Raw genomic sequence first — 13273 nt, forward strand, 5'->3', positions numbered from 1 at the left:
AAGATATAATTATAATGTCTTTGCTACATCATATTAAAGATTGAGTGGATTGTCATACTTTTTATTTTAAATATTTACGTCTTTTATAATTAAATATTACAAATCAATCAAAACTGAGTGATTATTTTTTAGAATTATTCAAATTTTAAAAAATGTCAGGCAGTCCTATCGCCTTGTATGCTATTGTAATAAACCACTATTGCCTTCGCTGTTCGCGCTGTAAACTGTCGATTGCAACACGGCACCCGAGAACAGCTACACAAAGTGGTAAACTTCATACCAGAAGTAAGAGCGTGGCTAAATTGTGGCACTGCGTGATATTGGGATGTCCACCCGCGAAATTGCAGAGAATATGGGAAGAAATGAAGATACTGTAGAAAGTCTACTCAAAGACCCAGGAATTAATGGAAAAAATCCCCGTTGAGGTCGCCCACCATTGGTTGGCAAACGCGAAAAGAGAATTATAATAAATTAGATACAGTTTGCCAACGAATAAAACTTTTCAGACACTGAGTGAGAAAATATATTTTTTCGTGCTTAGAGTAAGTTTGGTTCCAATGTCGACGTAGACAAATTATTGCCAAACCCAACTAAATTCGGGAATATTCGAGCAAAAATAACAGAAATATTTACTGATTTCGGAAGTGAATTGGAATTGGATTATCCCGCTATTGTAACCGATCGTGGGTCAAATATGGTGAAAGCCTTTAGCGGCTTTGAACAAATTAATTGCGCTAATATTTTACTTACTTGCTGGAGGGAAGCTTTTGATGCTGTCCCTGCGGCTGGAAATATTGTCAGTATTTGTACAAAGCTTGCAAAATATTTTAAGAAATCGGGTATAAACTTTTCAGGAACACAATTAAAAAGCTTTTGCTCTACTCTGGAATACAGTCTATTACCCATTAAAATCAATAAAAGTTAATTGGATTTAAATAAAAACTGTATTAAGAGATACAAATATGCCGAATTGAAGGCATTAATTATTATTAATCCATTATCCGTATCCTAGAAGCTTTTGAAACTCCCTCACAAAAAATAGAAGCTACTCGACGGCCAACCAGACACTTGATTGTTCCGAATATAAATAAATTTGAGAAAACCTGAGAAATCGAGTTCAATGATAAAGACACAGCTCAAGAGCTTACGAGAAAATATCAACTTTTACCAACACGTCTTCTAATTTATTTAAAAATCATAGCAGCTCTTCCCAGCAACAAATAAGTTAATACAGTTCTCAGCCACCGATAAAAAAACTATAACTCATAAATTTTGTTAAGTTTAAGCAGCATTTTCCTTTTTTATATCTTGATCGATTAAGATTTGATAGTGGAAAAATAGTGTCCTAGTAACGTACTTCGCACACCTTATATAACAAAATTCACGGTTTGGGCAAGGCGCTCGAGCATTGCCATAAACAGCGACAAATCGTCCGATGTGTTCTACATGCAAAATGCTTATAAATTATTATAGGAGAATGATTATAATGGATTGCAGAAACAATCCACTCGTCTCATGTCAAAATGCCCAAGCAACATCGAACAGAGTTTCCTGAATAAACGATGTCGCCTCCCACCTTATCGCATGGGGCTGTGGCTGACTATTTGAGACCAGTATTGATTTCCCATTTCATTCTCTTAAATAAGTAAGAAAAATATGAAAACTGTTTCTGCGGTTTCCCATTGTAGATGTTTAAGAGAATACAAATATATTTCTCGTAATTTATACATATTCGTAAGCCACATCTATGGCTGAAACAGAAGAGGGTAAACAAAAGAGAAATATTACAATAAAATTGTAAATTCTCCTCCTCATTATTTAAAAAAAAAAAAAAAAAATACCCCAAAAAAAAAAATTCAGTAAAAAAAAGACATTTCAGCAATAGAAATGCAAGAGAGAAAATTCGGACCAAAGTTGAACTGCTCTCAACGAGTCTGCGAAGCAGACTGATCTGAGAAACAACGCAGTAGGTTCCGCCAAGGTTCCGCCATTGTTAAAAGTCGCTTTATGTTGCGTCACTGTTCAAAAACATTTTGCGTCACTGTTAAAATACACTTTATGTTGCGAAAAGAGCAGTTCCGTTACTGTAAATGTTAGCTAACAGCTCTGTTGTGACGTCACATTTTAGATTGTGCTCTGTTATTCCAGCTGAGGCTTGGCGGGAATTCAACAGACTTGGGCAAGTCCTCCATATTTACAAAAATTAAGCTTATATTAGCAAATTTCAATAGTAAAATAAGTCAATCCATTCTTTTATAAGAGTAGCATAACAGAACAAGTAAGAAAGCTCTGGTCGAGACTACGAGATCCCCTGAAGCCTTCCAGCAACTGATATTTCAATAATTGTTCGCCCGTGCACACACATACCCACACACACAGGCATACGCACGAGTTACCATCTGTACTCCCCCCGAGATGTCATCCCTAAGACCGTCATGTCTTGCCAATGCGAATAATTCTAGAGATTTCTGGCGACACAGCCAACGAAACTGCAGAGGCTTTACTCAAGCAGTGCTGCCATTTTGGCTTATTTTAAGCTAGCTTTGAAATACTTATAGCTTGAAATCTAGCCTATTTCAAATTTCATACAACTTATTTTGGCTTAAAAATATTTGAACATACATATATACATATGTAACTATTTGTTTAGTGATTGTAAAGCATTCTTATGGTAATTTTAAGGGGAAAATCAAACTATAATAGTTTTTATCGGGGAATATTCGTAGCGTATGCAATTTTCTGCATATATTTATGTTCATATTATTTGATCACACTACAATAATATTACGCGAATCGTGGACTAATTTTGACGAATTTAAAAAATGGCTTCGCAAATAATAATTAACAAATACATATGGACACAAAACACATAGACAAGCAATTTTAAAAGACACCAACCCAATAGCCTTACTAACCTTACACCCACAAGCCCCATAAAAATCCCACAATACCTAAAAACCACTAATCTCTACTTTAATATATACTGCATTCGCAGCATTTGGACAATAATGCCAATAAAAATTCGAAGGATGACGCAGAGATCTTTAGTGAGCCCTGGATCGCGATGTATAGGCAATTGCCAGAGGACCAGCAAATACTTGCTAAAAAGGGAGGGGTGCAATTCTTTTTCAAGGCCGATTGGGTATGCCGCATTACCGGAAAATGTGCCCATCGGAAAATGTGCAATACCGCTCATTTGAAGAACTTTTTAACAACTCAGATTTCAAATAAACTTTCTTTTGTAAATAAAGTTTTAAATGTTATATATTTTTCTTAGTCTGGTTAGATATAGCCGAATGTCACATACAACAGTTGCAAATGATGCAAAATGAAGTCCTTAAGCTTATATTTAATCTTGGCATCATTCCACGATTGATCTGCATTGTCGAGCCAATACTGAATTGTTACCTGGCTTAGACGTGTAGATTTAGTGTTTAGTGTTTAATTTAACTTAGTTTAGTTTGTTGTAAATTTCCTTGGGATTTTCTATTTCTTTGTCTTTTTTCCCCCAAAAAATTATGTTACCGCATGCCATATGCCATATGTCATGTATATACATATGTAAATAAACATCTAAGAAAAAAGGCCTATTTCTTAGCCTAAACTCTTAAATTATTGTAAAATACCATTCACATAAATCTATAGTTATAACAAAGAGTAAAATAAATTCTCCTCCTCATTCAAAAAAAAAAAAAAACTTTTCAACAATAGAAATGTAGGAGAGATTTAGACCAAAGTTGGTCTGCTCTCGATGACTCTACGAAGCAGACTGAGCTACTGAAAAACTAAGGATGTGAACGGAAAGCGAAAATATAACGATTGCAAATTAGGTTGGCTTATCGTTATCGATAGGCCATGATAGGCCTGTGTACTGTACTTATTCTGTAGTGAACAGTATATTCGAGTGCCAAGAAAAACTTTGTTTAATATTTTACTGTACTCAGAGGGACTGACAGTTATAGATGTACTCTTTCCAAATGAGTAGAATATCCGTCTCATTTTCACACGTTGTGCACTATGCATCATTTTGGGTGCAGTGAGTGATGTATGACCGGTATTTAACCTTGAGAAACATAGCAGTCAGTTATCTGGTATCCACTTGGCTTTGCTGGGACATGGAGCTCGCTCTTTCCGTGGCTATAAAAATGTCAGATACGGTAGAAATGAGCGTCAAATTGATTAACGGCGAGATGAATACAATTAAATCACTACATGCTTAAGACCACATTGATGAACGGGACTCACCTTAAAAGCCAATCTGAAGAAATTGAGTACTTATTGTGAAATTCCTTTTCTTATTTTGAAATGTAGAAAGAAAGAAACTTATTTTTCCCGACCTATTCGTCATGCATTTTGAGAGAAATATTGCGTAATTTATATTCGTCAGTCATAATCTAAAAAAACAAGAGGATTGTAGACAAAATCCAGGATGTAGCCGAAAAAATACCAAAAAGCCTTGGAATCAGATCCAAATAGCTTAGCAAGGCGCCTAGGTTCTACAGCGCAAATTCCACTCAAGAAGTAGAGTCAAACGACACCACACTCAAAACCTGCTAAATCGGGTCTTGACTTGAACACCTATGCATCTTTTAAATGAGGCGCGCCAATGCCTTAACAATTGCATTTTGATAAATTGCTGGCCAACGAGCGACGAGAAGCCCGACGAAGAGTTGGAGCTAAGCCAAGCGGATTAATGGAACCACATCAACTGGGCGAGTAAGTCGCCACAGATAACGGCGCTTTCTTCATTTGCTAACAAGGTCTTGTTCACTAATCCCAATTCAAGAACTGCCCGAGTTGCGCTTGAAGCTCCATTAGCCAAACAGTGGCGCAGTTCCTCAGTACATGACTCTATTTAGTCGGCCAGATCTGAGCTCATTGATGGACTGGAGAGATGCCCTGTTAAATGTTTACAAAGTTTGTTTTTGATATCTTCATGTATCAAATTCAGATGATATTTATTATTATCAAACAATTTAAAATATGATGGGAAATATAATACATGTATATTACCATAGAAAAGCCGATTGGCGCAATGTTGAAATTGGCGAAAACGGTGATGAAGCTGATATTAATTACAAAACGAGGCAAGATATGTTTTTTGTCAACGTCAGAGTCCGAACGTAGCAGACGCTTTGAAAATAACTCAACTAGGCAGATTCAGAGTCACTGTAGAGCGTGCTCATGTGCGTGCCTTCACGCGTCAATAAACCACACAACATCCGGCAATAGATTTCAAATACTGGAAAATGCTATTACGGCTATTGACTCCAGAATGGATCAATTGTTCAAATTAATACAAGAGACTATGGAAAGAAAACTGGTACAGGTTCTGATCACAAGGATGTCTAAATGACGCAACTAATCTTAAAGCTCTGAAGAACTTCATCCTACAGGTAACAGCAGAGGTGGCGCTATTGTGTGCTCCACCATTCGTTATAGCCCCCAGCCTGCCATCTCTAGCGATAACAGACGGATATTTATTGTCCAGTTGCAGACAACAAAGGTTCCCATCGCAGTCTCTGCAGTATACCCGTTCCATCCGGACAGCGTTGGATAAGAACTGCGATTACAATTATGGTTGAAGAATCGCTCGAAACGTCGATTCAAACGACACAGACTATTGATCCTGCCACCCTGGATGAAGTAAAGCTTCTCATATCCAAGCGGAAGCCCAAGAAGGCCCCGGGCGAGGACGTCCTATCAGATCAAACCTTATTCTCCTGGCACTGATCTTTTACGGCATACTGAGAGTAGTCACCGAACATTGTAATACCCCCGAAGCCCGGAAAAAGTTAACTCGTATAAACCTATCAGCCTTCGCCAGACAGACTTCTCTGTCCAGGGGTCTTAAATAGAATAACGCTGAGTCACAAATTGGGGTAGTCCTGGACAGCCGTCTTAATTACTAACAGCACGAAACAAACTCTCGCTGGACAACAAAGACAAAATTTACAAAACCAAATTGGCTCTAGCTTGTTCTACGCCATTCAAGTATATGGTAACGCTCACTTGAACTCATAGCAATAACAACAAGCTAAAACTTTGAGGAAGATCACAGGGGTTCCGTTGTACATAAGAACGAGAAATATTGAACACTAATCGTTGAATAAATATATTTGTTTTATTTATTTATTTTTTTTTTATAGAATTATTGCCTAGAAATAGGCTTCTGTTTTACCATTTTAGGTATGTTCAGGCACGAACATAAGGATTGGATTGATGATCATTTCGTCAAGAATATTAACAATTACCCAATTTATATTTGAATTGCTGGAGGGTAGCTACCCAAACAACCAACCACCAAACACAAACAACAATTGAAATTTTAAAATGTTTCAACCGCCAATCCAAGATACTGATGCAAATGAGAAGCGCGTCTACCAGGGAAAACCTGAAAATAAGAAGGACCCTAATGCCGTTGCTAAACCCGCTCGTTCGCAACCCAATCAGAATCAGCCCAGGAGAAGCGCACCTGCCAAGCCCGGACAACGACCAACACCTGCCAACAAGGATGCTCCGAAATCAGAACCAAGAACGGGAGATCCATTCAGTGACAGCATTTTCGGCAAAGGCCTGTCAATCAGAGAAGTGAATCCTATCATCAATTTCACTCCCTCTGCTGTGGCTATGATGAGTATTTTCAAGGCTAGTATTCCAACAGATAAGCACAGACGATGTTAATCTTGGAAAACCATGCTACTTGAGTACTTTGATTACTACCACACCTTTTGTTTATGGTCACGCATAGTGACTCTAAAACAAAAGTTTCAACTAGTTCTAACTCCCGAGGAAGACTGGTTGAACGATATTCTCCAACATCGAGAATACTTCGTATCTGAACCCATCCTACTCTATTTAAAAGGGTTAGGAAAATACGAAACTAAACACCATCATAGTCAGGTGTATTCGTTCATGGTCCTTCGAGCCGGATGAAGTATTTTAATACTTCGATGCAGTCCACAAGGAAAAGTGCTTGTGTTTAGTACAAAGTGAAGTGCTAAATAATAGTAGATTTGTGCATTGGCTTACCAACCCAAGGTGTGAGTCGAGGCACAGCAAGATCAACCTAGTGATCGAATCAAAGAAACCTCCAACGGGAAAAGCCAATGGATCTACAATAAACAAACAACTGTGTCGTCAACCATCAATATTTAACGAGAAATATTTGATGGCATAATGGCAGAAATCAGGACCAAAGTTACCGATCACGCCATAGACACAGACCAACTTTATAGCTGGGAAACGAGACCGGAAACATCAAAGCATGAGATGTCTTTATTCGGTTGGTCGAGCCCAATGGTGAAGTTGCTTAACCTTTTAGACAAAAGAGTTCAAAGAGTATGGCTGCACATTGAAGAAGTGCAGGCCAACATTGAGCTCAGCAACCAGGAGGATGCTCTAGACAGCAAAGAAACGCTAGAGTTCCTCTGGAATAAAGTCCAGTCAACGCTTACCGATTTGGAGGTTAAATATGATAAGCGTGTCCATGAAATCGATGGCATAGACGCACTGAAAGTCAAAGTGTACACAGTGTCTAAAAGGCTGGAAAGAAAAATAAGTGCACTGCAAAACATAAAAGAAGACACTCCAAAGCGACAGAGACCAACACTTCCTTACTTTAATGGAAGTCCTAAGGCGTGGCCGACGTTCTTCGAGCAGTTCACCAAAATAATCCACAACAGAAGGTCAATAATCCACAACAGAATGCAAATGTATGTCAAAGGAGAAGATGTACAAATGATAAGCAATTTCGCAATGGGAGTAGGTAACTACAAGTTAGCGTGGGACTGTTTATGCAGACGCTACAAACGTTATTTACCAGTAATAAGTAGAGTCAAACGACACCACACTCAAGACCTATTCATCTTATATACCCACCAAATTTCTCTGATACATAAGGATCCCAGATAAGAATTAATTTAGAGTGTATAAGCTAAAAGTATAAATGTTACGTCAATATATGAATAAATATATTTTATAATTTCGCTAAAAAGAAAGAAACTCTCCTCCGCCGACAAACAAACAAGTTCGACCATGATATGAGAGTTTGCACGAATATCACTTCTGGAAACATTTCTGACAGTTGAGACGTGCCAAAATGAGCCGAAAATTTCTTGAAAAATTTATTGATTGTTGTTGTCAAAATGAGCCGGACTTGTGGCAAAATAAAAGCGAAAACTTCAAACATACTACAACAGGCGCTGAACCTGCAGTGCAGATAACTACTCCATCCGTACATCCAAATTTAGTGGGTCACGAATTTTCACGGTCAACGTCGAAACTTTCCGTAAGATAGTAGACAAATTGACTGCACTGAAATGTCAATTCTGGCACCATCAGCTTAGCTCAAGCGGCTTAGAATCCTAGAGGAGTATCCCAGACCCTGGACTGGGGTGCCGCCAGCTATACTGGACAAGCCGCATGCGCTATTTGGTAACGATAGCCTCGCGGTGGACGCACATCACCTCTACCGGCGCTACACGGTCCCGCTGTAGAGCGTTATACGTCAGAGCTGGGCCGCAGCGTTTTTCCCAGACCCCACTGCAGCTGCAGCCTTCCAGCAAGATCTCCGGTGTCCCAATCGCGGCCATCTCGGTCCACTATCCCTGGCTTTCATCCTGCGTGGTGCGTGGCTGCAGGATGAAGAGTTTGAGCAATGGATCCGTAAAGGTATCACAGATCCAACGCCAGTCCTCAATTAGCGCAAAGCTCTTTGACATCCGCCATCACGGTGCCTCCAAGAAACATGTGGCTGTGATGGCCGCAGTTACCCAAAGAAAAATAAGTTGCCTTTCGTTCGAAAGTCGACCAAAACGGAGGAGCAGGAAACTGATTTATGCCACCATATTGCCAAACACACGGCGATTGCAACAAGTGACCACACGGACAAGGTTGCCATAATTATTCTCTACCATATGACTACTTGACACAAATAGCTGGCAATGAGAAGTACACCGATGTATGTGAAGAAGCTGACGAACTAGATAGTATTTTAAGAATTCTGTAGTTAAATGCAAATTGAATTGCTTAGGACCACGTTCCTTATTAATTTATGAGTTTCAAAGGAGTATGCAGTCGCCGTCTTTTTAGATATAGAAGCTCATAGAGCTCATAAGAAATTTTCTTGAAGGGCGTACATTCCGAGTCCTGCTAAAACAATGGCAGCCGGAGTCCCTCAAGGCAGCGTCCTTGGCCCCAAACTCTACCCAATATCCACGGCGGATATGCCAACCCACAATGCAATGCGTTAATAGCGACACACGCGTTGGTAACTAACAGCACGAAATAAACTGTCGCTGGACAACAAAGACAAAATTTACAAAACCAAATTGGCCCCTAGCTTGTTCTACGTCATTCAAGTATATGGTAACGCAGCCAAATCTCCGTTGAACTCATAGCAATAACAACAAGCTAAAACTTCGAGGAAGATCACTGGGGTTCGGTGGTACATAAAAACGAGAAATATTGAACGCGACCTTAAAGTTACCAAAATTTGTGACAACCTTCAAGAGGTATTCAAAAAAATAACTTAAAAAGCTCAACTCCCATCCAAATAACTTGGCCAGACGCTTAGGGAAACTGAAACACGCCACCACCTTCAAGACCTGCTGGTTGGGTCTTGACCTAAATACCTCTACATTTGCAAAGACTACAATATATGATATAGTCAGGTATATACATATGTATGTATGTATTTACCCTTAGATATTCTCTCTTCCCAAAACATAAAATCCTATATTTTTTTTAGGTAATTAAGAGAATACAAATATATTTCCCGGACTTATACATATTTGTCAGCCATAATCTATGGCTGAAACACAAGAGGGTAAGCAAAAGAGAAATATTACAATAAAATTGTAAATTCTCCTCCTCATTAAAGAAAACACCCCAAAAAAAATCAGTAAAAAAAAAAAAAAAAAAAAAAAAAAACATTTCAGCAAAAAAAAAAAAAAAAAAAAAAAAAAAAAAAAAAAAAAAAAAAACATTTCAGCAATAGAAATGCAAGAGAGCAAATTCGGACCAAAGCTGAACTGTTCTCGACGAGTCTGCGAAGCAGACTGAGCTGAGAAACAACAGAGTAGGTTGCGCCACTGTTAAAAGTCACTTTATATTGCGTCACTGTTCAAAAACATTTTGTGTTGCGTCACTGTTAAAATACACTTTATGTTGCGAAAAGAGCAGTTCCGTTACTGTAAATGTTAGCTAACAGCTCTGTTGTGACGTCACATTTTCAAATTATGTTCTGTTATACCAGCTGTTGCTTAGCGGCAGAATTCCGCCATGTGGTGCAAAACAACCAAAATTAAGTATGTAAAGTTGTACATACATACATACATACATACATACAATAAGCAAAAATGGTCAATCACTAATTTTAATACCATGCAATAGCTGAAAGCAGCAATGATATGGCCAATATGCCAGCAGGAATGGTTGGTGGACATGGTTAACTGAGTTTTCACCATCACTAATGTATGTATATTTATGCCACTATACCTACGCATTCAAATACAGTACATGTTGAAGCTGCATCAATAAATGTGCTGCTCACACCTAATGTCATGTCAGACACATCCGGTAGAATGAAATAAAGTTGGTGTATTTATAGTATAATCGAAAACTGAGCATGATTATTAGTATTGAAGCCTAAAGAAACTTAAAGCCTGAATCAGCTCCAAAGATCTAGGCAAAAGCTAACAATGCTGCGAATCATTTATGGCCATCAGATTTGTAGTATAATGAATGTAATCATGCGGATTGATGGGAAATGCATAATACTTAGTAGTAGCTCTTCAATTTTACAAATTAAAGTTTTAGATAGTAAGGTTAAAGTAAAAGTGGTCAAGGGAGTGGGGTATCAATAACTGCCTAGAAAAGGAGTATAAGAACCTTTATATAGCCGCCCAGCTGGTTTTATTTGCTCTACTAGCCGAAAAATCCTAATGCATTATAATTCAAGGGTATAAATATATGTATGTACCAAATTTCAAGTCTTCAGCTTAAATAGAGGGAAAATTAACAACAAAATATCAAAATGATATAGAAAAAGATTATAGACATTACAACATTTGAAGCCGATTCGAACAACCTGAAAATTTATGTATATGTCACGCTTTTTCCGCTCTCGAATAGTTATCATTCCAGTTCTTGATCACTAAATCTCCTCTTCCTAGGCAAGTGCATCGAATAGAATTGAGGAGAAGGCCCAAACGTTTGCGAATGCAGAGCAACGCTGAATTTATAGTTTTAAATATTTGCTAAAAGTTTCACATCTTAAAACAAATAAAACAAAAACATTTCATATACTTTTTTTTTGAAAAGGGAAAAAATGCAATTTTATTTTCAATAAATTGTTATTTTTTGTTCATTTTATTTTATTAATTTGTTGGTTTTTGCTTTATTCTCTCTTTGATTTGTTTTGTGTTGCTATTGGTGTTTGCATTTGTTGTTCTTGATTCTTTTTTACAAATGAGTTCACATGCCTTTACAGTAGTCTCTCGCTATATGGCACGCACTCGAGCTTTTTGTTTGTTCTCTTTCGAATGATAAACTTTTGTATTGAATGCTGAATTAGTCGCTTAATTTGCTGTGAATTTGATTTTTATTTTATATACTTTTTTTAATAAAGTTTTTTTTTATTTAAGTTATGTATTATTTAAATGTAATTTTTAATATGTATGTAAGAAAACATTGATATTCAAATTTTTACGCTTTCGTTACGATTTTTGTTGTTTTTTTTTTTTGGAATGCTTTTTATTATAATTTTTTTTTTTTGCTCTTGAATCTTCTTTACTTCCTGATCAATCAATTGGTTTATTGGGTCTTTAAGTAATTAGTTGCTGGTGTTTGTTGTTGTTGCTATTTTCAATGGTACAAATACAAATTCAAATACGAATACAAATTATTTGCTTACTCGTTAAATATGTTAACATTTTCTCTCATATATTTCTTTCATTTCTTTATTTATTCTTTTTAATGGTTTGCGGCTCATCGAAGTTTTCTTTCTTGTTCTTTTTTCGTTTTTGCATTTACTACAAAAGAAAGTGAAATCAGTTGAATACATATATAGAATAATTATATAATTTATGGATCAATACATAATAGAATAAACATACATATACAATAATAATAATAATAATATTTATTATGGAATATACATTGATAATACAAACTAAAACAAAACGTATAACGTTCGCGCTACATTAAATGGCCGAAGAGTGTGTTCCTTTTCCTTTATTTATAATTTATTTTGTTGTAATCGGAAATGTTTATATTTCTAGTGACAAATTCATTCAGCTTTTGAGACACTGTGCATATATATGTATATATGTATATATAAGATAGCGTAAAGTGAATAAATATATAATTAAGACCAAAAAAAAAAAAAATCATATGTAATAATAATCATATTGGTAATGATTATGTATGTACATATATATATACATATATGATATACATACATAATCATAATTATAATTGTGTAAATTGTAAATATCACAAGCAGACGTCACTTGCATCGTATATATATATATATATATATTTATATGCATGAGTGTGTTTGTGAGTGGTGTAGGTGTGTGTATGTGTGTGCGGCTGTGTGCATGATTGCTATAATTTCTATTACTTAAATTAACTGAACTATAGCTTTATGAAAACAATATGTATTTGCTTTAGGTTAAACACGACACACACATACACACACACTGACACACACACACACATAGTTGCTTAACTTTTGCCTCGATTAAACCAAAAAAAAAAAAAAAGTTGTTTGTTTTAACATATTTTCTGTTGTTTCAAAAATGATTTTGTTTTTGTTCTTACATCTCTTAAGTGTAACTAACATTTTTGTTTACTTCTCTACTAGAAAAATTCAAATCGAGTACATAATCAACATGTTTTGCTTTGTTATTTACTACATACAAATGATGCGTCAGACCAAATGTATATATATATATATACATCGGTACATATATATATTATATTTGATTGTATTTTCTATATAAAGTTCTATGCATTTCGATTTTGCGTTTTTTTTTATTTATTTATTTATTTTTTTTTATATTTAAAATTGACTTTTTACATTGTTTTAGCAGCTTTGTGTATATATTTGTTGTGTTCATTTACTGCAAATGCATGAATGAATAATAATAATAATAATAATAATAATAATATATATGTGTGTGTGTTCTGAAAGTGTATACGTGTGTATGTCTTGCTTTTATATAATATTTGTAATAAATTTTGTAGATGTTTGTTTTTCTTATAT

This window comes from Drosophila navojoa, chromosome X, assembly GCF_054131105.1.
Source record: "Drosophila navojoa isolate 15081-1374.11 chromosome X, UAZ_NAV_1.0, whole genome shotgun sequence".
Lineage (NCBI taxonomy): Eukaryota > Metazoa > Arthropoda > Insecta > Diptera > Drosophilidae > Drosophila > Drosophila navojoa.